At 49.4% G+C, this 22,808-nt stretch overlaps 1 long non-coding RNA gene across 1 annotated transcript; it reads right to left on the bottom strand.

Annotated features, from left to right (window-relative positions):
* Positions 1-8,809: 8,809 nt before the first annotated feature.
* On the bottom strand, positions 8,810-10,479 carry LOC144162996 (uncharacterized). Its single transcript, XR_013320816.1, has 3 exons — positions 9,793-10,479; positions 9,165-9,405; positions 8,810-9,071 (listed from the first exon to the last, which is right to left on the bottom strand). It is a non-coding gene; the product is annotated as an uncharacterized LOC144162996 (long non-coding RNA).
* Positions 10,480-22,808: the final 12,329 nt, after the last annotated feature.

Here is a 22,808-nt window from a genome sequence, read left to right as displayed (position 1 = left end):
GCAGAGTACGTGTGTTGCGATTGAGGCAGCCCTAAAGAAGGTCTAATCGCTTGGAGTACGGCGCGTGGTATTAGGTCTAACATTTTACAGCATCTCTACAAATTTTCATGCATGGAGTTCCCATGGACAGAACCTTCCGACGCTCCTTACGTCTTGTTCAGCAGCTCAAGGAAAACGGCCGTAGTATCGCTTCCAGTGGCTTCCCCCCACGTAGGTGTGCGAGGAAACGAAGCTGCTGATAAGGTGGCCCGCAACAAGCTCTTTTACATACTCGATCGCTGAGAGTGATTCCAGACCACTGGCGCATTCTAAGGGAGGTGATCACTGATCATTTCAGGTCCTTTTGGAGCCCAACCTTGTGTTATTAAAGGAATGAGAAAAGCAGAACGCGTCGTTACTGTTCCGCATCCGGGCAAATTCAGCCCGAACACCGTCTTGGCTTTATAAACTGAATCTAACCTCATCGCCCCTGTGTCCAACGTGGGGTGTGCTTGGCGACGCCGGACATCTTTTTCATGGACTGCCCAGTGCATGCGATGGAGCGCTCAGCTTTATTTAAAGAACTTCGCGGATGAGCCGGCCCGCATTCCTGCTTCATCTGCATTCATTGCCAAAAGGACGCGGAATCGGTAGGAGGGACATCTTACGCTTGTCCTGAACTTTTTTGAGGACACTAACCTTTGTGACTCTTAGTGATTGGCTGCGAATAAAATGGTGCCACTCGGGCGGAGTGGCACCATACGGCTCGTACCCTTTCTGTTCTTCGGTATCACAAGGTCGCAGCGGGAAAGCATCCGAAAAAAGGGGCCGACCAACGTGGGTGCTTTCTCTTAGCTCAAGATGGTGTACGGGCTATTTTGCGTGTTTTGATTGTTTGTTTATTTGCTTTTATGTCAGCTGGGCTTATGTGGGTTGGGGGTGTGGAGCACACGTGTGGGAACGTTTTTTGCCTTCCATCGCTTCTAGGAAACTATAGATGTCACGTATTATGCCCTAAACAGGCGGAGGTGAGCTGGCAAAGTGTATAACATTGTTACCAGTGTTTTTGTCACCTGAGCGGCACCATTTTTGTCCCGTGTTGGGGAGGCGACGATAATTGTTTTTGAGGGTGTTATAAGGGACATGGTAGGTAGAAGCTCCCAGCAAAGACACGAGAACTATGAGGTGAGTCGAGGGGTCCAGAGGCTTAAACCGGGTGAACGCGAAAATGTGTCCACGGGGTGACGTTGTTAAAACTACGCAGTCGTGTTTCGATTCCTCGCGGGTCTACGGCTGTAGCCACTGCCGCACAGGTATGTTGAAGGAGGAGTGAGTTATGCCTCTTTTGTAATGCGTGCGCAGCCCGTCTTCTTCGAATACTGGCGCTGGTTATCAAAGAAGGGAATCTTCTGCGCGGAGCTTAATTTTAGGCATGCATTGCATGGCTGGGAATTCATACGGAGCACCCGAGTTTTGATTGTTGAGTGATACAAGTTTCTCAGTTGAGATCTTTTGTCTTGTTGTTTCTTCGGTGGCATGTTTTTGATAAACAGCTTGAAGTTTCCACATGGGAGTGCTAGCTAGAGTTGGGTCATATGGCTATCTGTGTACAAGAGAATTGACTGTATTTGTGGCCGATCAGCGGCCTAGAATACGGGTAATTGATAGTCCACCTCACTTTGCGTTGTTACGTCTCTTCTGGAGGCGGGACTTGTGTAATTAAACTTAAGTGCACGGCGTTTTTAAGCTTAAGATGGTCCCAAGCAGCCTTGGCCGACTGCCAACCATTGGCAACACAGTGAAGACAATCAATGAGGATGATATGACGGTGGTAATGGTAAGGATGATGACAATTTGGAAAGCTTCTTTCTGCTACTGAAATTTCACGCCCGCCACCATTTCGCCTTCTCTTTTTGCAATTTGTGGGTTTATAGAAACCAGAGAGCATTTTCTCTCTGCGTCTGAACAGTTTTTTAGATGCGACGCATCTCTTGCTCTGGGGCATGTCCCTCCTGCGTCGTTGTCGGCGTCGGCGTCCGCACACCACCTGCGCATGTGCAACTCTCCCCCGTTCTTCTCTCCGACAGCTGTGTGCAACCCTCTCACTCCGTCGCATTAGCATAACAACAACAGCTGCGCGTGCACTTCGCTCCGCTCGCGTCTGCTCCGGTGCGCAAGTGCGCGCATGCGCGACTCTCTTCCGCTGTCTCCTCTCCTTCAGGTGCTGTGAATCGGGTAGCACGCTGCGGCGGTTCAGTCAGCGCTCGCTCTCATTCGACTCCGCGTGACTTTGCTTGACGACTCCATGCTTGACTTGATTCTTCCGATGAAGACGTGATGGAAGTCCCTTGGGGGAATTCAAGAAACTCTCCAACGTGCTGTGGACACAGTGAACGCGTATGCCCAAGCCAATGGCCCGCGCCGTTCTCCTCAAAAGTCCGAATTAATTGTAGTTCGTAAGCACAGCCTCAACTCTGACCCTGACAAAATCTCGATTGCCCTCGACGGACACACTATGTAACCGGCTAAAGCCCTGAAGATCCTGGGTCTTACTATCCAAGCCAACACCAGAAACGACCAAACACTTCACAACCTAAGTAAAGCGACTGATCAGGTAATACATATGATTCGTCGCATCACCAACCGGCACCAAGGCATGAAAGAAAAAGATACTCTTTGGCTTGTTCAGGCGTTTGTCATCTCCCACCTCACTTACATCGCGCCATATATTGTCTCAACTTGAACCGACACCGACAAACTCAATCACCTCATTCGTAAAGCAACAAAACAAGCTTTGGGTCTCCCGATGAGCACGTCTACGGCCAAACTGCTTAGCATGGGGCTCCACAATACCCATAGAGGAGCTCATCGAAGGACACCTTTCCAGTCAACGCCTTCGACTTGCCCAAACCAAAGCAGGCCACGCGGTCCTTCGAAATATTCGATGGTTATGTTCTGACCAGACGCACCTGGTCACCGTCCCTGACACTTGGCGCCAGTCCATTTTTGTGCGCCCCATTCCCAGAAATATGCACCCGGACCTCCACCCCGGTCGTAGAGAAGCCCGTAGCAAAGCCCACGAAAAACTTTACAGCAGCCGATCCGACGTAATCTACACAGATGCGGGCAGTTACCCAGATAACCAAACTATGGTGGCAGTGGTAACATCTAAGAACACCCTCATCACCACCGCTTCAATTCGGACAACTTCCTCCCTGGACGCTGAAGAATTAGCTATTGCGCTCGCCCTTACCCAAACCACCTCCAAGATTATATTGACGGATTCGCAAGCCGCCTGCCGCAGGCTCTTGTCGGGACGGGTGGCCCCCACCACATGCCGACTTTTGAATGAACATCCGCCTGCCCATCGGGTGGACATTGTGTGGACTCCCGCCCACTCTGCACTGACGGGCAACAATTTTGCTCATCAACAGGCTCGAGACCTCACTCACCGAGCCGCTGAGACTGGGGCTGTTTCCGCACCTTTCCTCACCTGCCAAGAAATCACCCAATACTACAGAACCACGAGGCAGACATTCCCCAGTCCTCACGCATCTTTGAACAAAAGCCAAGAAACCACACTCAGACAAATTCAAGGAGGTACTTTTCCCCACCCCATCCGTATTCATTTACTCTTTCCTACACAGTACTCTGATAAGTGTAAATTCTGCCACGAACCAGGAACTCTGACACACATATTATTCGACTGCACAAAAAACTTGCACCTTCCGCCCCTGAACCCGTCCCCTTCCCCTGAGCAGTGGGAGATACTGCTGTCCAGCTGTCGACCTGAGGACCAGCTCTTGCTTGTGACCAGGGCTACGGCAGCCTGGACAGCACATGGGCTCCTGGACTGAGGAACCACTCTCGCATTATTGCGTAATAAAGTTCTCTCTCTCTCTCTCTCTCTCTCTCTCTCTCTCTCTCCCTTCATGAAAAGTAAAATTACGCCCATCTTCCCGCGCATGAGAACACCCGCATGTGATGGAATGCATCATACGCGTTCACAACACGTTGCACCCGATTTAGAGAATCAACCCAATGGAAATGCCGATTGAACCCCCCGATGCGTCGCATCACATCAGGGTTCCCTCGCGGGAAGATGGGCGTAATTTTTCACAGAGGTCGGATCTGGCTTTCCCAGATGAATCTTTATTCAAACACCATTTGCTTTAAGTAACAACTTTTTTATATACCCCAAACATCCTACATAAAAAAACCAATCAAAGGTTATAATTCATTTGGTTAAGGAACAGCAATCACATTTGCTCCATGTGGCTGTCGAAATGCGAGAGCCCTCACATGTGATAACATCGACATCTTAATTTTATGGGAAGAAATAATTTACTCCCCATTAGAAGAACAAGACTTTGTTAATAGTAACGTGTCAGTATCAAACAATGAGAAAAAACAAACAAAAACAAGGTGAATGGGTAGTCAAATAATGGTTAGCCTTGGTAGCTGGAACATGTGTTCCGGCAAAGTGACTCAGTCAAACTTAGCCTTCCCCCTTAAATTACCCCAAAATTCAAAGGCAAATTACTCCATTTATGCCAAAACCATGGGAGGCGGAGTCCCTTTGTTTTGAAAACAGGGGGAGGGGTGGTGGGGTTAGTAGCCCCTGCCTGGTTAAGCCACAAAAGCAACTACATGCTTTGCAAAAGCAAACGTCTGGCTGTTTGCCGCATGTTTGGCAAACTGTGGTCATGGTAACACAACCCTTAAGTGGTCACTGGAAAACGATGCAAGTCCCTTCTAGTCTGTTTTTAAAATGTTCCATTGAAGTAACTGACAATAATGAAAGAGCTACACGACGTTCCCGGTTAATTCATACAAAATGCTTGAGCATGGACTTCCCATGTCCATTGTGGAGGGACGCAGGGTTACATAGACAGCAAAGGTCAAAACTCCATAACTCATACGAACACCACGTACATCTCCATATTTAGTCAGTGACAAGTTTCTCTGGTGATATTGATTGATTTATTGTAGGGTTTAACACGCCGATGCAATGCAGGCGATGAGGCGCGTCATAGTGGAGGGCTGCGGATTTTGACGACCTGGGGATCTTTAATGTGCGCCGAAATCTCGTACACACGGGCGTTTTTGCTTTTTGCCTCCATCAGAAAAGCGGCCGCCGTGGCTGGGAATTGAACCCGCGTCCTCATGCTCAGCAGCGCAACACCTTAGCCACTGAGCCACCACGGCAGGTTTCTCTGGTGATAGCCATTGGTGACTTCATTATCGATATCTTTAAATCAGACAAGAAGACATCATTTTGTAGACCAATTCAGAGGGAGAGAACAATGCTACAAAGTGTGGAGATATATGTGGCGTGCAAAACAGCGCGGGAACTTAATTTTCACCATAGTATCTTGAAGCACACCCAAATATACGACACATAGAACTTTGTGCGGAAGCACTCCACATGAGTGAAATACGATTAACGCACTCCGGTGATAGCCACCAGTCACTTCAACGTGGATGTTCCGAAGCAAGACCAAAAATGATTCACCCGGTTTATGTTGGAGCAGTGTGGCATTAGAGGGGGCCGGCAATCCTAGCTTGGTGCATGAAGCACAGGTCAGGGCTTGTTCCATAAAATGTGGCCAGCATCCCTCAAATGATACATGGAGCCTCCATTAAGTCTTGGTCAATACCCCGCAAGTGCATGTTGCACAAGCGGCTGTGGCCATTCATTGAATGATGTGTGGAACCTCCACCAACCTTTGGTCAACCCCCCCCCCCCCCAAGTGTGGGTTGCGTAAGAGGTGGTTCGTATTCCTAGAGTAGCGTGAAATTGTGAAGGGTTTGATTATTCCTTGTTTTTGGTTAAAAAACATACTGAGTGTCTGTAATGAAACTGAGAGAATGACAAAAAGCTGGTTATTCAAATTAACCAAAGTTGTACTCTGTATTCATGATCCCTTTAAAGTTACGTCAAGGTATCCATCACGTACAAAGCTGGATGCCCAATTGTTCTGCCATACGCAATCACGTAGCTCAGCTGCTTGCCATTTCAGAGTGGTAAAACCAGCTGTGCCATTCTCGTTCTCTGTGTATTGACACACCAAGCTTTGGAAACCGTCCCTACAGCTGTGGCTGTAGAAGAAGCCAGTCAACAATGTCAGAGGCGATACAAAGGCAACTTTAATAGTTGTACAAAACGGCTTCGGCAGACCTCCCTCAGGTACATTCCAGCTGTCACTGTGAAAGATTCCAGTGAAGAACAAAGGAAACTAAGAAACTAATACAAAGGAAACTAATTGTTCCCAAAAAAATAACCGGTTTCACCAAAGGCACACCACCGCACGCACTACTGGGTAGTCGTTCAGGAATCACCGTGTGCCCCTTCCTCCGCACTGCGAACTCGGCTCAGGAAGCGCTCGGGGTCTTCATGGAACTCCCGGAGCAGCTCTCGCTTCATCGCACGCACTCTGTCTGGCTTGACGAGGCTGGCCTGGTTCATGCACCACGTCTTCACGCTGCCCTGGCACGCTTCGCTCAGTTCAACTGCCAGATCGCCGGCGAGCTCCTCGATTTCTTTTTGTTCGGCTTCTCGCTTGCCCACTGCTTCCGTGCTTGCCGCCGCGGCACGCAGACGCTCTTTGCAGAGCTCATCAAATGCGCTCTCCAGGTCTGTCGTAGTCGAATCCTCAGCGTGTGCTGCTGCTGTTCCTTGGTGAGCTTTCGCGTTCAAGGAGGGGGACGAAGTGGTAGTGAGAAGCGTTGAGTAACACTCCTGTCGCGATGCGAGGCGGTCGTGTACAGCGGTCAAGCTGGAAGCGACGTCCTCTTCGAGGTGCGCCGCGTGCAGTTTCTCGGCGGACGCTACGCGACGCAGGCGTTCGTTCTGGTCCAGCAGGTGACCCGCGATGGCAGAATAGGCCTGCAGCTTAGCTTCAAGCTTGGAGACTTCAATGAAGCAACTGGCGTCCTCCGAGTCCAAGCGCATCGTGGTCGCTACTCGCTCCTCCAACGACCGGGCCAGTTGCTCGTATTCTCCCTCAGCCGGTGACGACGACGAGGGCTGGCGGATGACAGTGGCATCTTTTCTGGCCTTCGAGCGCACTTTTTCCGCGACCAGGCCTGGAAGACGTCCGCGCACGGCGTTGAACAAGGTTTGTTCAACTTTGTCCATATGCGAGGTGCTGTCGGCAGATGAACCAACCCATGGCTTGGCCTCAAAGAGCGGGTCACCGACCAGAGCGCCCACGAGGTCGGCGCAGCATTCCTCGCTACTCGTGGCATGAAGCTCGCCGCTCCGTTCGGCTAGGATGGAGTGAACAAGTTTTCGGGTTTCGGCGTCGTCCCCCTTTGGGCCCATCCGTTCGTTCTGCCTCACCGCTTTTCCAGACAGATAGCGTTCGTCGGATAGATCTGACAGAAGCTTTTCGGTTTGGAAAAACGTACTGTCTTTGGAGCTGCCGCCGGCACTTCGGGGCAGTGCATCTGTCAATTTGATGGCAGCAGCGCAGGCTTCGTTCTGTTCCTTCAGGCCGTCAGAGGCGATGGCATCACGAAGTTCACGTTCCACTCTTGTAAGATCGGAATTAGCATCCATAATGAGTGAACTTACTATAAATATGACGTCAATCAGCAACAAACGCTTGTTCACGGAGCTGTGACAGTCTTTCTAAACCCTGCTTCGAACCTCGAACACACAAGCTTTTCTTTTTCCGACCGCACGACCGCAGCGACCCTAACGTTTGGCGGCTATACGCTGTACTACATACAAGCGTAAATAATCGTCGCTACCTAATATTTAATACTTCTGTCATAAGGAAGCTCTAGATGAGCTTACCGCAGAAATGATTTACTTATTTGTTTTAGTTCATAATTAAATATATAAGGTGCAGTTAGATTGGAAAAATCATGGAAAGCCTAGCAATTACCGAAGACTCCTACTCCTACTTTTGACGCAAATGACTAGAAAAATCAAAATTTGCCGGGAGTCCTGCAGCATCTCCCCGAGCGGAAATCTAGTAATGTTTATCTCTCCCAGAGCGAGAGCTATTTCTCCTCCGCGTGCATCCGTTATAGACACGTGCCGCCACTAGAGGTGTGCGCCGTGTCGGTTTTGACCGGCGGCGGCGTGGTGGTCGTTTTTTGTCGGCGGCGGCGGCGTCGGCGGCGCGGCGCCGGGTATTCATCGGCGGCGGCGCACGGCCAATTTTTGTTGGCGGCGGCGGCGCCGGCGGCGCCGAAACCGGAACCGCAAATTAAAAAAAGGCCAGCCATTAAAAAAATCGTTCCGCTACATCCAACGCGATTTGGACAACATTCAGCTGTGGTGTCACAAGCGGCACATGTCATTAAACCTGAAAAAAACCTGTACACATGTGTTTTACGAAGAAAAGAAATGCCTCGAAAAATTTTTACGCTATAGACGGGTACTCGTTGCAAACTGTTGGTGAAAACTGACCAACGACTGTACTGCAGCATTCAGTTCCGAGTCCGCGAGCTCCTCCAGGTCGGAGACCCGGTAGTGCACAGTCTTCACAATGTCACGGCAGTTGACCAGCAAATCGTGGAGTCTTGGGACGCTTCCAAATCCGTCCTTGATGAGCAAGTTGTGTAGGCCGTGCCTCTCACCTCCTCAACAAAACTGAACACATTTCAGGGTTCGCTGCACTCGCCCAGTATTAATGGGATCATTTAATGCTTTCATGACACAATACATGTATTTTTCAAGATACAAAACAAACAAAACCGAAGCATGTGGGGTTTTTTCGCCTTGTTGTGAAAGCTCAGGTAAGTATAACGTAAATTAAAACTTTCAAAAAGTATTTCGGAAGCACGCGCCATAAGTTACTACATGGGTTGAGGCATGCGCTTATTGGTACCTGCACTGAAAACATGCTAAACCTACCGTCAATATGGTGACAGGTGAACGTTATGTAGGATCGCCGCCTGGAGTTGTCGGTCCACAGATCGTATGTGACGGCACAGAACCTAGACCCCTCAGCCACCATCTTCTTCACCTGTCCGTGCATGGCACGGTAAACATCATCCAAGGCGGATCTCGACAAGGTCGTCCGGTCAGGGAGCTCTTGGGGCACTCTGATCACTTCATACTTTATGAGGAAGTCCTACAGAGGAGAAATGAAGTAACTTTTGTTCAGACCTATATTATATCATAAAATGAACATCAATGCACAGAGTGTGTTATATTTGTCACCAACCTGTAATCCTTCGCCATTCACCATGTTGAAAGGCAGCAGGTCCCTGGCGATCAAAAGGACCAAGTCTCTAGCAAGCAAGTTCTTTCTTGATGGCGTTGTCGCATTGCGCCTGGGAACCATTCGGAAATAATCTTTGACTGTCGCCGCCTTCTTGCAGTCGTCTTGCAGTTTATGGACATCCATCAAGTGTCTCTGCATGTTCGACGTGCTTAGGGTGCTCGCGTAGCGTTTCACGTTGCAGCTGCGGAGGAAACAGGCGATTATTTAAACTCTCACAACTAAACGATTAGGCTGCTCACAACAAACGGTTTGGCAGGCGCCTTGGTAGGCGTTATGAAATTCCGCCAACCCCCACCCCACCCCCCACCCCCGGCCCCCTCACCCGAACCCGAAACTATGCTAATTCCTGCGAGGTGATATGCGCGCATTTCACCGTCAATTTCAACGTATGTGAACTCTGAACTCTAGACGGGTGTCCTGATGTACGGTCGCGAAAACGGCAGCCGGTCTCGCGAGCACAACAGCTGAGGAGCGCACTGCACGGTATTAAGTCTCACAAATTTCACAATTCCTACGAGGCGCCAGCCAACGGTTCAGTTACTTAGAGAAACAAAGGAGCGCTACTTACGATTCGAAAGGCTTTGAGTCTTCCTTCTTTGAGGAGTTGGTCAAGCAGCTCTTGCAGTAGTAGTCCGTTCCAACTGTCTTCTGCTTTCCCCCCGTGATGTATGCTAGGCGTCCAAAATGTTTCCAAACAAAACTAGACTTCCCCTTCGAATGCAAAGGAACAATCCGAAAACTTCCAATCGGCATCTTAAACACATCGGGGCCAGGAATTTCTTCCTCGCAACAAGTTGCAGATATGTCGCCGATTCCATCCGCAACCTCAGTACACGCGACCGTCAAGCCGTCATTCCGGCGTTTCGAGGCCGTGGCTACCGTAGCAGAGGCCGCTGCTTCTCGTTGCGCCATTTTGCGCGCGAAAGAGTAGTTAGGCAATCCCACGTTGCTCTGGCTAGAGACGACACGCATGCGCAGATGAGCGGAGAGCAGGGTTGCTTTTGTTTTCTGTTGCTTCATTATTCTCCTACGTGACATTGAAAAATGCCCGAGGCATGAAAAAAAATTTGAACAAAACACGAAATCTCAAACAAAGCTGGATTAATTTTTAAAAGTCATTTTTATTCTATATACGTAAATGCCGCGCCGATCACGCCGAAACAATACGTCGGCGGCGGCGGCGGCGGCGCGCCGATCAGTTAGTGTCGGCGGCGGCGGCGCGGCCAGAACAGTCGGCGGCGGCGCGCCGACGTCTCGGCGCACACCTCTAGCCGCCACGTGCACTTGTGACTATGGTGGCTAGCCACCATACTTGTGACGGCTCACAATATAACTAGAGGGGAAACTGGCGCTGCGATCGTACGCCTCAATGGGCGTGATGGTATGGTGTAGTGATGGGTAGTTGTGGATTCGGATTGGCGCTTGATGGCTCGTGAAACTTACTATGGATTGCAGGCAGTTTCGTTTTCGTTTTGGATTTGCATGAACGCATTTGCCTAGGCGGGGTGTTGGGAGGAGTGATCAAAAATACGTTTCTCCTTGAGCTGCATGCCTCGCGTGCACTGACGCCGCCCTGAGTGGAATGTTTTACAACCAGAGTTGCGAATTGGGTGGGTTATCAATGCATTGCCGCACAGCAAGCATGAAAACACAAATGACGGCGCTCTGTGCGGCGAAGTTGTCTGCTAATTAGGAGTTGCGGCGCTGCTCATTCGGCAGAGCAATGTATTGTCAAAGCTGACGACGGTTGCGAATCGCTTGGAACAGCCACACCTTTCGTGCGAACGCCGGCTCCTACGGCGTAGAACAGCAGCACCGGCGGCTGATAGGAACGCAGCTTGTAGGATGTCACTAATTCACGCAAGAATAACTTCTCCAAAGGTAATCGGTTTCTTTTTTATTATGAGCACAAAACTTCTCTTACTATTACAAACCACCAGCACCGAAACTTTTACAAGTAGTTTTTAAAGAAGTCCGCGTCCTGCTATAGTTGGCGGAAAATGGCAACCTGCTCCACGAACCTTCTCGACTCCGCGTCTGCTTTTTATTTAAACGCACCGTTTTATTTCGTACAAAACCGGTTTTTTGTCCCTAACTTTTTTGTTTGCCATGTAATTTGTAAACGGAGAACCGAGCAATAAGAACTTTTTTGTCAAAAAACACAATTTGCGCAGCCATAAGCCCGTTTTGATCCTACGCAATCCGGTTCCAAAACTACCCATCATTCCCATTGAAGCGTAAGCGCCGCTGCCATGTTCGCGTTGACACTAGCGCCAGTTTCCCCTCTAGTTATTTGTATGAAACTCTATGACCTTGGGTGCCTGGATGTTCCTCCTCGCCGCCCCTCCGTGACGGGTGGAGACAACTGCGTCGTCTGCTACGGAAGCCGCCATGTTGAATCCCGCTGCTGGGGCAGTGCGCTGCAAGCACGGGGATGTGCTATCGGATTCTTATATGCACACGCATTCCGTAGCCACAAACCGCTTCCAGAGTGAAGGAGAACTTATTTGTGGGCTTGTTTGTACGTCCTAAAAGTGAAAACACTGCGCTAGCTAAGTCGAGAAGACGAAATAGCGGGAGAAACACGGCACACAGAGGCGCATCCGTGCGCTACCGCGTACGTGCGTCTCCCACTTTTTTGTTTTGTAAACTTAAGTCAGCGCAATGTCTCTACACTTTTATATGTAACACGCATAATAATGCATCAATGAGGCTCGCTTCTTGATCGTTAGTTTTGGTTTTAAATCTCATCTGCGAAAAAGTTGCGTCTTATAAGTGCATTCGACCGGCAATGTATTGTGCAAAGACTTCGCGGGAGAGGTATGTTACATGAATCGCTCTGTTCTTCCACTAAGTCTGTCTGATTTCGCAGTTAAAAGATATTAATCATGAGCCTTCTTTGCCGAAAATCATAGCCGCAAAAAGCATACCTTGTATATGCAAGATAATGCGCAAATGGCTAAGCGAGGACTCAGTTGTTGTAGTAGTGTATGTAGTTGTTTCTCCTAGGGGAAAACAAAAGCTAAAAGTGAATGAACGAAATAGCAGAGGCTTATCTAAAGCACCGCGGTTAACACATAAAGAAAAAAAAGAAAAATCTGCCAAGAAGCCCCAAATGTAAACGCTTTGTAAATAAACAAAACTGCAGCGGCGAAGTCATTTAATATGTACAGTAAATAGTGGCGCAGCATGCAGAAGTTAATTTTGGGTGAGGGGGTGGACCTTGGAGCTGTGCACGGGCCGAAATTTCTAGGCCCAGCCCAACCCGCCCCGATAGAGACACGGCCCGGGCCCGGCCCGGGCCCGAGAAATTTATAAAAATTGAACCCGAGCCCTGCCCGAGCCCGACGAATATTTAAAATCTGAGCCCGAGCCCGGCCCGAGCCCTACAAACTTCTAAAATATGAGCCCGGCCCGAGCACGCCATATTGTTGTTAAATATGATCCCTAATCCGACAAGATATAAACATGAACTTGAAGAAGTTTGCTGTTAACGTAAAAAATGTAAGCACAAAGTGAACACGACTACTTTAGAGTGTTGTTAAATATCATCCCTAGTTCGACAGGATATTAACATGAACTTGAAGAAGTTTGCTGTTAACCTAAAAAGCGTAAGCACAAGCGAATACGACTGTCTAAGATTTAAATTTCCTTTAAACTTGGACCGAACTTTGTACAACTTATCCTCATTTAGAAGCTGTATTTTCGGTAGCCGTGTAACTTCATTTGCCACATCATTTGCCAGTCTTCGAAATCAAGGCACACCCAAGGATACATTAAATGATTCCGAGTAAGGGGATTTTTTTATTATTGTAATTCTTCAACAGATATTGCACCTTGCGTTCTTCCATTCCTTGCTGAAATTTGATCAGACGATTCGTCCGGTATCACCATTTGAATTTTGTCTTTCCGTCTAGTTACGTTGGCAGCATGATTTTATCTGCGCTTCTGTTCTTTCTTGCCTTTAGTCATGGCTCTAAAAAAATTCTTGCGCGAAATAATTATGGGCTCTGCTTAGAAAATTGGTTCTTCAAACTCTGCACACACTCCGAAATCCAGGCCACGTTTGTTCTGATTGTTTTAGTTTGAAAAGGAGATAGCAAATACAATCATGTTGTAGTCTGTGGCTGGAGTGCCTTCGTTTTCTGGCCCGCTCTCTCCCACTAAACTGATGGTTTGATTGATTGTAGGGTTTAACGCGCCGACGCAACGCAGGCGATGAGGCGCGCCGTAGTGGAGGGCTCCGGATTAATTTTGACCACCTGGGGATCTAACGCGCGCCGAAATCTCGTACACACGGGCGCTTCTGCTTTTCGCCTCCATCAGAAAAACGGCCGCCGCGGCCGGGAATCGAACCCGCGACCTCGTGCTCAGCAGCACAAACTAAGCTGATGGGACCCAGACGTTTCGTTTATTGATGTGAAGGCTTTCTAAGTGCAATCGTCTTTTTATCATATCTTTTAACGGCGTGGTCGTGAATCAGCACTTCATTTTTTTTTGTTTTCACTTTACCTGAAATATCAACAAGAAAACTTTCTCTTGCCAACAATTTAGAATTTGCTGCACAGTATAGCCATGCCTCAGGAACTGCCCGGGCCGGATCGGACCGGCACGGCCCGACAAAATTTTGGTTCAAGCCCGAGTCCGGCCCGGGCCCGAAATAATGCGTGCTACCCGGCCCGAGCACGGCCCGCGGGTCGGGCCGAGCTCGGCTTTCGGGCCGGCCCGGGCCCGCGCACAGCTCTAGTGGACCTACCTCCAAAAATGGAGGAGGGGAACTTGAAAGAAAACTATCAGAAAAAAGAAAAATCGAATCACAATCGATTCATAATTAAAAGTAAAAGAATTGGGGATCATTTGGTAAAAAGTTAAAAACAAACACAACCAAACAAAGCGAGAAGTCATGAAATATAATTCAAAGGGAACTGATTACGACAGAAAGTCTCCCAGTTTGCTACACACAGCCACATGTCGTTATAATACTCAAAATGATGCAATTAAATCCCAAAAGTACGTGTCTGGTTCAGCACCTTCATTCATCAATTAAAAATATTGCACAAGATACCACCACAGAAACATTCGCTAACATTCGCCAACCATTCCTGCAGTGGTTTGTGCACAGCGGCACGCAGCAACCAGGCATTTAGAGCCGCTAATCGCGGCCAGACTGCAACAGCACGTCGGCCGCTGCACAATTCGGCGGTTCCGCCGCAGTAGCGGGATTCGTAATGGCGGTCGGTGTAACGTTGGGTCGGTGGCTCCGAAAACCGGTCGAGGCGGCGAGGGACCCTGCAAAGGATGTCTCCACCCTTCACGGAGGGGCGGGCGAGGAGGAACATCCAGGCACCCTAGGCTCACCTATCAGAATGTATGCTCGTATTAACTAAATGGAGGGATGAAATCAGAAAACTCAAAAACAAAAAACGGATTAGGGCACCGCAATCTGATTCACTGAGATTCTAAACATCGCTGGTGCCATTATAACAACGCTCCTCAGGACTGAGATGTGCTGTACTAGGTACCTCCTCATTCTCTTTACTTCATACAACTTTTTACATATGGTAAATTATATAATCCACTAAAGCAAAGTAACAAGTTTAAAAAACTAACAAACAATTTGATAATTAAATGATGGGGCAGTACCTTCACAAAACAAACTGGCTTCAAACAAGTTATACAGCACCACAAGGCAACAGCGACGACAAGCTGACTCAGTAAAGTGATGCTGGTATGTATAGCAAGGCCCTTTCTTATAGCCAATAGTCTACAATAATCGACATACGATGACTAGATGGGGAAGGTCATGTAATATGACTCCTACAACAGTCAACCACAAACATAAAGGGAGCATTAAACCTTGTGATATCATTCAGATACAACTAGGCCTTCTCTTCCTGCCCTGCTCAAGCGACAGTTTAACAGCCACTGCCACAAAGGGTTACTAACTGGGCGAAATATTCTGAGAATTTGTTTACAGAAACAAAAGCAGCTGGTGCAAAAAATAACTATTTTTTTAAGGACCTTCCATGGTTTGGGCAGAACGACTGGTGTTTTAGCGATGACAGGCATTTTAATGTTTTAGCCACACTTGAACTTGTCCATCCCCAGTTGTCAAAGGCCAGTGAATGACTAGCCTTTCAATGAATGAGCTGGTTTTCCTCTTTCTGAGGGGGTGCAGGATCCTCAATTCTTCGAACTATGCCTGATTCTTTTGCGAACTCCCACAGGGAGACAAATCTCTCCTTCCGCCCACTGTGCGGCTCACACATCAAGGCAAACCGATCGAACCGCAATCCAGCATCAAAATCCTTGGGCTTCATGCAGACGGAGGTGGACACAAAGCAGTAATCACATACTCAAGCAAGGGGAGCCAACCCTCCACATGATGAGAAGGGTCGCTAACAAAAACCGGGGCTTGAAGGAAGCATACCTTCTCAAACCACGGGATGCACTCATCACCAGTAGAATATGATTACAAAAACTCTTGAAAATAGACTTGATACGCTAATCAGGAAAGTCACGAAGTTAGCATTAATTAGCTAGGCTTTCCCATCAACACTAAAAATGCTAGCCTGGGTGCTGGTCGGTGGCCAGTGTAGTCGGCCTGCCGGTCCTGGTCAAACCTGGGGCTGTGGTGTGTAGCCAACCAGTCGGGCTTTAGGTTGGCCGAGGACGTTTTGCCAAGACACGGTTATACGTTGGGCTGCGGTCTGCAGCCAACCACTCGGGCTTTGGTTGGCCAACGACGTTTGGCGAAGGCCGTTTTTCTTTCATTTTTCTGCGGAGCGTAACGTGTAAGAGAGAGAAGTTAACCGAACCTCGGGCCAACCTATACGGCCAACCACAACCGCCACAAGCACAGCCCCCAATATTCATAGCCTTTAGGCTTTATTTTGTTCTTTTGAAAACGTAGCACGCTTCAAATACTGGTGGTGGCGGAAAGAAAAGTTTAAAAATGTATTTTTGTGCGGTTGTCATCCGTGCAGAATGCGACGCCATATTAGATATATGTCCTGCATACATCAAACATACCCAATGGTTAATAGCTGCAAACAAAACCTGACGTCTTTTTTTTTTGTCACATACGAGAACATCGATCGGTCGAAATAGCAACTGTAGACACTGCCTCGATGTGGTACAACTCTCTGCCGCGCCGATCACTGGCGTTGCTGGTGCCACTGGCATTTCCGCATCATCAACATTCAGCAATCCGCGGTCGCGGTAGCAAGCTCTTTCCGCGTCTCTCTCCCGGATTGCGATGCACTCACCGACGAAATGTAAAACGGATACTCTCCGGGTCTGGCAGTGTAACTGTAGGGGGTATCGTAACGATGCGCCTTACAGACCTTACAGGCCCAAGAAACTCCCCCCATTGTAATCACTCTTCAGGAAGCACCTACAAAAGTCTCGCTTGCCGGCTACAAGGCCTATCAAGGAATGCGCGATCTAACCACTGCCGTTTTGGTGCATCGCAACGTGTCGGCAGAACGTATACAATTTGACAACATCGGGATCCCTCACGATTTAGTGGTGGTATACCCTCCGCAACGTGGTGACATCAAACTGTACGTACTAAACCTTTATAGCTCTCCCAGATCAGTCAACCACCCATTCGACCAATTACTCTCCTTAGCAAAACGCGAGGCCAGGTCCCCACGCACTCCTTGTCACGGGGGATTTCAATGCGCCACATACCGCCTGGGGGTATCATCACAGCACCCGCAAAGGACAGCGCCTCTGGGATCACATACAGGCACTCCGCTTTGTGATTGAATCGGATCCGCAGACCCCAACGCGTGTGGGTAACAGCGTTCAGAGGGACTCTTCCCGGACCTCACGCTCACGTTAAACGCTCCTCAGATAGCCTGGGCCAACCTGACTCACACACTAGGCAGCGATCATTTCATCATTCAAACCACGCTGTCCTTAAGCAAACATTGTCATACTCGTCTCCGCAGGACCCACTTACCGAACTGGGACAAATTCCGAGAGGTGCGCCGTGGTCATGACTACCCAGAAATCTCACCGCTAGGTCTCGAGCGCTGGGTCCAGCAAATGGTAGCTGATGTCCGACAAACCAGTACTCCCCTTGATCCATGCATACCGGCGCAAACGGTCGACCCACACCTTCAGCATCTTTGGGCAGCGTACTGCGGCATACAGCGCCGATGGCGGAAGCAAAAACATAATAGGAAACTTCGGCTTAGGGTAACTCGTCTCGAAGCGGAAATTCTCCGATACTCGGCTGAGGTTACCCGTAACCGATGGTTTGAGATCTGTGACGACATTAAAGGCACCTTAGGAATGAAACGCACCTGGTACTCTTAAGGCACCTTCTAGATCCAACAGGCTCTAAGACGGAACAACGCAACCGCCTCACAGTTATATTACAGAAATTCTCGGGGGACAACGAACAGCTCCTGCGCACATTGAGCACGCATTACATCTCCACCGGTCCCTCGATTCCACTCGCGTCATACCGCGGCTCGCCTAACGAAACACTGGACGCACCCATCACGGAAGCAGAAGTGAGAAGCGCCCTCCTACTGATTCAGGCAGGATCCGCACCAGGTGCAGATGGCGTGACCAACAAACTTCTTCGCAACCTAGACGACCCTTCTATTACGGCTCTAACTGCTTACTTTAATTATTACTGGACTCAAGGCACCCTTCCCCCAGCATGGAAACATGCCTCCATAACATTAATTCCTAAGCCAGGCAAACCTCTTACTATCGAACACCTTCGACACATATCTCTCACTTCGTGTATGGGCAAGGTGCTAGAACATATAATCCTTAACAGACTAACCGCTCACATCACGAGCACGGAGGCCTTTCCCGCCACAGTCCTATAGGGTTTAGACCTAAACTGTCCACTCAGGATGTCCTCCTGCAGCTACACCTAGAGATAATTTCCCAACCACCTAAACGCGACGCAGCGGCGATCCTTGCGCTTGATTTGACAAAAGCATTCGACAGAGTCTCCCATAGTGCAATCCTCAGAAGCCTAAGTCTATCCACCCAGGAGAGCGCACTTACAACTACGTATGCGATTTTCTCGCCGCACGCACCGCCGCACTCCAGGTAAGCGAGCTCCATTCTGATCGCATCCGACTTCCTTCCATAGGTACACCCCAGGGTTCAGTATTGTACCCTCTTTTGTTCAATTTGGCAATCTTGAACATCCCCAAAAAGTTAGATACCTGGTACCTGGCCTCCGATACAGTCTATATGCCGACGACATTACGATGTGGGTACCTGGAGGTAGCGATGCTCAGATAGAAACCATCCTTCAACAGGGTGCCCATATCGTGGAGACAGAGGCGCAACTCGCTGGGTTATCCTGTTCTCCAGAAAAATCTGCCCTGCTCATTCTCCCTGTCTTGTCGTGATTCGCCGAACATACAAGTTTCCCTCGGCAACCGAATAATCCCAGAGGTGCAAACCCTTAACGTGCTAGGCCTAATTATACAACGCAATCGAGGTAACGCTAAATTCCTATCCCTACTTAACTCTCAAGTAAACCAAACAATTGGCCTTATTCGACGAATCGCTAGCCGTCACCACGGGCTCAAGGAGAGAGAACGAATCCGTCTAGTTCAGGCTTTCATCATCAGTCGGGTCACGTACTCTGTCCCCTACCTTAAGCTTACCACCTCCGACATAGACAAAATTGACTGCCTCATCCGAAAGGCATACAAGGCAGCATTACAAATCACCCTCTACTCGTCCACTGCCAGACTCGCCCCGTTGGGAGTGTACAATACTGCCCACGAGCTACTAGAGGCCCATCGTATTAATCAGTTACGCCGCCTCTCTACCACTTACACAGGGCGGCACATTCTTCACCGCTTACGAATTGGCATCCCGGCAATGGCAGAGAACGAAGCTTTGTTGCCTCGAGACATCCGAGACTGCCTCTGCATACGTCCACTCCCGCGCAACATGCACCCAGTGCATCACGCGGAGCGCAGGTGCCAGCGCGCCCGTGCCCTTTCAGATAAATACCCCATCTCCCCGGCCACCACCATGTATGTAGACGCAGCGGAGTACCGACACGCGGAAGGATTTGCTCTCGCAGTGGTCACTCACCCCATGCAACTGTCCCCCAGTCACTTCCCTTACCGTACGGACACCTTACCCCGCAACGGCGGAAGAGGCGGCAATAGCCCTGGCCCTTATCACTAGGCCGCAACCACACATTATAATCACTGATTCGAAGACGGCCGTTCAAAACTTCATTCGCGGTAGCATTTCGGCTACGGCACTCAAAATTATCCTCCAAAATCCCCCTCATCAACCAGTCGACATCGTCTGGACTCCGGCCCACACTGGGGTGGGAGGCAACGAGGCGGTCCACAAAGCAGCACGAGAACTCACCAGCCGTGCTGGGCTCGCTCCTGCTCCCTACCATGGTGCTCGGTCGGCCCGCGATCGACTGCTCTCGTACCAAGAGGTCACGGAGCATTACCGCCTCTCCCGCTGCCGCTATCCCCCTGCCCACACATCCCTTAAGCGGGATTCACACGACGGAGAAACCCTCTCACGGAGGCGGACGGATATGTGACGTCGACAGCACGTGACCGGATTATCCGGCCTGGCGACGCATCCACACGTGCGGAGCTACGCGGAGTGACTAGCAGACGACAGCGCCGAGGAACAGGTTTCATTCCCCGCCGAGGGCCACCGCCGTCGAGCGAAAACATGCGGAGGCATTTTCTTTCGCGGAGCCACCGCGGGCTATCCCCACCGAGGGGCGGAGCCTAAAACCGGTCACGTGAGCGGGTCCCGCGGGCCAAAAAGAGAGGGTTTCTCCATCGTGTGAATCCCGCTTTACCAACGATCAGGAGCGCCTATGGCGACTCCTTCAGACAAACTCCCTCGCCAGTCGGTCCCTCCTCCACAAGATCTATCCCTCTGAGTTCCCTTCACCCAACTGTCCCCTTTGTTACTCCCTGGACACTCTAACCCACGCCATGTGGGCCTGCCCTCTTAACCCACTCCCCCCCATCTCCAGCGTAGAGCAGTGGGAGGACGCGCTGGGCAGCTCGCAACCGGGGGTGCAGCTACTTCTGGTTGACCGAGCTGCCACCGTCGCCGCCAGCCTTCGGCCGGCAGCCACCACACGTTCCTAGCCAACTTGCTTGGAAAATAAAGTGATTTCTCTCTCTCTTTCTCTGCGTCCCTCTTTGCTGCTGCTGAGGTAAGTTTCCCATTCATTTTTATGTAAAATAACCGCACAAATTAATATAATACGCAGGGACGAAGCCTCTGAAGGCTGAGGTGGTTCCGGAGCGTTGGATTTTCTGCGGATTGGTTGTGATTGCGCTGTAACCCGGTTGAGCCTTAAGATGCTTCTTTTTTGTTTGTTTGGTTACAAGACCACGTTTAGCACCTGTTTAGAGAGAGGGATAAAGTTTAGTGCATCATGAGACTCAAGAGGAGAGCTTAGTTTACCTCATTGGCAGGCCTAAAGTGTTTGACGTCGGCTTGGTTTTTTTCCTGCCATGACTTGGATTCACGTGTACTGGCGTTTCTTGGTGTCACGTTTAGCCCTTTCTACATGGCGCAAATTTCGCCAGTGAATTCGCAGCTGCGGCGCCGCTCGTGCGGCAAAACGAACTGTTTTCACATTTTCAGTGCTGCGACATTTTGCCAAATGCCAAAAGGCATTCACGGCAGAAGTTTGGCTGTTCCAAACATTTGGCAACTTGCCAAATCAACGCGAATAGATCGTTTTTGTGCACGAACGGCACCGCAGTTGTGAATTCGCTGGCGAAATTCACCCCATGTAGAGCGGGCTTTCGTCGCCAAATACTTGTTAATTTGCTTGTATAACTCCTCCGAGGAAGTTTACTGCGTTTAGTGAGAGGTTTTTACTTGTGCGGACGGTCTGTCGTTAGCTACGGAATATTTGTTAGCATGTTGTCTTTGTAAAGATCTAGTCTAACCGAATGGCACAAAATCGTGATGTCACTTGCATGCTATTTGGGAATTTGACGTGCATGGTTCGCAGGAAGCCGTACCGCGTTCCTCCATTAGTGACTACAGTAAAACCCGGCTATAACGAACCCGGATAGAGCAAATTATGCTATATATCGAACAAAAATATTTCAGTTACGTAAATACATGGGAAACATATTCCTTATAACGAAGTTCACATCCGATATATCGAACTCTGCGCGCCTAGAATGGCCGCCGAAATGCATGGACTCGGAGCGGCGATTGAGATGTGGATTGGCCGCGACCACGGAGCAAGAGTTGCGACTTAGACATTGCGCCTTGCACGGAGCGACATGACGCCCGACACTTTCCGTAACTGTTTCCGACGCGCGGCACTCACGACGAAACCCGCGCAGTCAGCGAGTCCGGACCAAGACAGCAGCATCGGTGAACTGTAGGAAGAGCTCCCCCACATTCCCGATGATGTCGCGAGTGAAAGCCGTCCGACGCTTATAATGAAGCGCTTTCGGCAGTCAATGTGCTACGCCAATGCTTCTTAGATTTTGGAGGACGCGGACTCGAACTGGTGCAAATAATGTTCCGTGTAGAGAATGCTATGCTAGTTGAAGCCGCCAAAACGAAAGTGAAAACAAAAATCACTGCTTTTTTCCTTGAAAAGTAGGCAGTTCAGGCGGAAAGCAGCTTTAATACTTGCAATAAATTTATTATTTTGGGTATGGTAACGGCTACTTTACTGTGTTCGTTTTTGCATGCGGGGATGGTGGAGTTGAGGAGGGGGAGGGGGGGGGGGGCTCCCGCGGATTGCGAACTTGTAACGATAAGTTCGTTATAGGCGGGTTCGGCTATATTGAACTATTGGATATATCGAACTAATCGCGGTGCATATTGCAATTCGCTATAAACGGGTTTGTCTGTACTTGCTAATACTTTTGGTCGTGATCCTATGCAGCACATTCGGACACTATTATCCATCGGTATTCCTCAGCCACTTAGCGTTTCCCCCTCAAAATATCACATTGTGTACTATCCAAAAACAAACTACAAAACAGGGATGATGGTAGGTACGGATTGTTGCACCTCTATAGAACCGTAAATAATGCATCCATTCCCCAACAGTCTCCTAAAGCTTGCAGCACAGGAGCAGGCATAAAATTAGCTAAGCATCGCCCTGACACATTGTCGTTATACATGCTTGGCTTCAGGAAAATTGTAAAGGTGACTGTTGCTTCATTTAGGCAGTTTTATTCAGGTTGAAGTTAGACGGACAGTATAATTGCTGTTGGCGATTAGTAAATGTAAAGCCAAATACTGTGCCTTTTTCCTTGTGTCTATATTTTCTGAGCTGAGCCTGGAATTGTTCAACAGCGTGCATCAACTTGCCCAAATATCGATTCTTTTGCTGGAGGAAACTGATTTCGTCTAGCTCCTGGCTAAAGCTATGGTGCATAGAATATTTTTTTGCCTGTCAGACAAAACAAAAATGTTTGCTGTGAAATGTTTTGAATTTGCAGGTCCACCGCGAAGTGTCGCTCCATGCAACCAACGTTTGGATCAAGCAATGGCTCATTGGGGCTCAAGACTGGGAGGGGGGGCCGCAGCGAGAGGCGCCAACAAAAGGTG

This window comes from Haemaphysalis longicornis, unplaced genomic scaffold (assembly GCF_048455015.1).
Source record: "Haemaphysalis longicornis isolate Haplotype H1 unplaced genomic scaffold, Haemaphysalis longicornis Haplotype H1 scaffold_1, whole genome shotgun sequence".
Classification (NCBI taxonomy): domain Eukaryota; kingdom Metazoa; phylum Arthropoda; class Arachnida; order Ixodida; family Ixodidae; genus Haemaphysalis; species Haemaphysalis longicornis.
The sequence above is the reverse complement of the archived record's forward strand: the minus strand, read 5'-3'. Positions and strand labels throughout refer to the sequence as shown.